Here is a 3,198-nt window from a genome sequence, read left to right on the forward strand (position 1 = left end):
ATAACACCAATGAAAATAATGCAATGAATGAAAGTATGCAAATAAATTAAAATAAAATAAAAAGAAAAATAATAAGAATGAGAAGGGAAAGAAGATAAGAAAGGAAGAAGAAAGAAATAAGAAAAGATAAGAAAAATAAGGATTAGAGGAGAAAAGATAAGAAAATTGGCTGATCTGGGTATTTTGTGCGCCGCTTGTGACGCGGACGCGTGAGTGACGCGGTCACGTGGTGCGTGATAAGGTCAGGTGACACGGACGCGTGGGTAACACGATCGCGTGACCTGTTTTGTGTGATTGGCGCGAGTGCAGCCTCGCGGTCGCGCAACTCTCTGTTCGAAACACTTTTGCCAAAAATCTGGGTGACGCGATCGCGTGGGGCATGCGATCGCGTGAATGGCCATCTTTTAAAAACGACGCGGACGCGTGGGGCACACGTTTGCATGGTGAGGCTTGGGCTTCCAGCACGAGTCCAGCCCAACTCCAGCTCAACTTTCTGCCATACACCCATTTACGTCGACTTCTCAGAGTCACGCGGTCGCGTGGGTGACGCGATCGCGTGGGAAGCTATTTTTCCAAATGACGCGGCCGCATGGATCAAATTGTGCCATTAGCGCGCCTCCAGCCACGCTTTCGCGTGACTCTCTATTCAATTTTTTTCTTCCCGACACACATACGACGCGGACGCGTCGGCGACGCTGTTGCGTCACGTGCGAAAATCCCCCCTTTTTTTTATCTGAAAAAAATGCAGAATGTAGTGTTAATATGAATGTGATGCAAAACTCCAGGTTCAATATAATAAAATAAAATAAAACTCGAAAACAAATAAAACTAAATAAAAATAAAAAAATGAACGATCATACCATGGTGGGTTGTCTCCCACCTAGCACTTTTAGTTAAAGTACTTAAGTTGGACGTTTGGTGAGCTCTTCTGTTATGGTGGCTTGTGCTTGAACTCATCTAGGAATCTCCACCAATGTTTGTATCTCTAGTCACCTCCGGGGTCCCAAACTAGGCATGTAAAGCCCTTAAGAAGCTTCAAACGGATTCTTAGGCTCCCGGGGTGACAAATGTCAGAGCAGATTCCAGGATCCCAAATCTTGCTTTTACACCCATCTTTATCGGGATCTGTATTTTTCAAATTGGGTGATAAGTAATTTGAATTCTCACTGCAGCTACCAAACAGCTTCCTAGACCCATTCAGTTGAGCTTTACACCAATCCTTGCGTTTAAACTTAAAGCTTCCAACCATGATAAACCTTGCAGGACAATTCTTACCACTGGCCATCTTCCTCTTACTCTTTATGCCACAAAGAGTTCTAAGTTGACCATCCGTCTCCAGTAGCCCATATTCAAGTGGAATTAGAAAGCTAAGAGATATGAATTTTATCCACTTGAATGTTGTGAAGGATGATGGCAACTTAGAGGGAGGTGTTTTTAATTAAATTGCAAGCTCCACTCCCTTGTGCTCTTCTCTGATAATTACCACCTCTTTGCAAGCTTCTTCAATTTCAACCTCTTCCTCTTGGTAGCTTTCTTCCAATTCAATCTTCTCTTCATTGCTTTCCAAGGGCATGGAAGGTTGTGCTTCTTCTTATTGAATCTCCATCTCTTGATCAACCTCTTCCAAGTCTTCAACTGTGATATGCCTTGGAGGTTGTACACCCTCCTCAGCATCAATTTCAACCGTCTTGGAAGGAGGCTCTATGTTTTGACTTTCCCATGGAGGTTCAGCATCTCCTAAGTCTTCAACCAATTCTTCTTCTTCAATAATCCCGGCTTCCTTTACTTGTTCCAGTACAAAGTCATGCTCCGTACAGTTCACTGGAGTTTCTAGTATCTCCTTCATACTACGTTCTTCATTAGATTGTCCACATGAAGCCATGGGTGTTCCTTGAGTGTCCGAACATCGGGAAGCTAATTGACTCATTATTGCTTGCCCCAATTGATGAATGGTTGCCTGACATCGATCCACTGTTTCCTTGAGACAATCCTTTGTCTCTTGATGCACTCGGCTTTCATAAATAGGATCATAGTGCTCTTGGATTGATGGATATGGAGATGGTGAATATTGAAATGGTGGTTCTTGTGAGTAATTGGGTTAGAATTGGGGTGGTTCTATATATGATTCATATGGCTCATAAGGTGGTTGGTATGGTGGTTGAGGGTTAGGGTCATATGGAGGTGAATGGCGGAAAGGGGCTTGTGAGTTTGGTGGTCTAAAGTTATGTTGAGGAGAGGGTTCATAGGCATATGGTGGTGGTTGTTGATAATCAAAAGATTGCTCACCATAGCCATTGCCTTGATATGCATCACAGAATGGTTGTTGACAATCCATTGGAGGTGGTTGTTGCCATGAGGGTTGATTAAATCCTTGTGGCTCCTCCCAGCTTTGATTCTTCCAACCTTGATGCTTGTTCTCATTATAGTTTCCATTCCTAACAACAACATTGGAATCAAACTTGAAGCGAGAGGGGTGAGAACTCATAGTTAGTTAATAAAAATTAAAAAAAATGAAAATAAAAACAAATTTTAAATTAAAACGTTATTTAAATTTTGAAATTGAAAATTAAATTTTGAAATTTTGAATTTTAAATTTTTGAATTTTGAATTTTTGAAATTTGAAATTTGAAAAATTTTTAAATTTGAATTTTGAAAATTTTTAAATTTGATGTTTGAAATTTGATTTTTGAAATAAGGTAAGATAAAATAAAAATTTTAAAATAAAAACCAATAACCTCTTAACTTAAGAAAAAGCAAAAATAAAAACAAAAATAAAAACAAAAAAACAAGCAAAAATAAAATATTTATAATAACCAATAATAAGGCACACGTTTGCAATTCCCTGGCAACGGCGCCATTTTGACTTTAGGATTTTTTGCCAGTAAAGAATTTCATAAAAATAGTTGCGTTGTAGATATAGTCTCTAAACCAACAAAAATCCCTTCGTGCAAACATTTTGGTTGTCACAAGTAACAAACCCCTTTAAAAATTGTTAACCGAGTATTCAAACCTCGGGTCGTCTTCTCAAGGAATTCCAGGGAGGTGTATTCTTATTATTGGTTATGAGTTTTGTAAATTGGGGTTTTGGAAGTAAGGTGGGAATATGTTATATGACAAATAATTTAAATGGCAATTAAAAATAAATAAATAACTGTAAAATAAACTTTTGGCAAGGTATGAGAAATTGGAAGTCCAGAC

This window comes from Arachis ipaensis, chromosome B04 (assembly GCF_000816755.2).
Source record: "Arachis ipaensis cultivar K30076 chromosome B04, Araip1.1, whole genome shotgun sequence".
NCBI classification, from domain to species: Eukaryota; Viridiplantae; Streptophyta; class Magnoliopsida; order Fabales; family Fabaceae; genus Arachis; species Arachis ipaensis.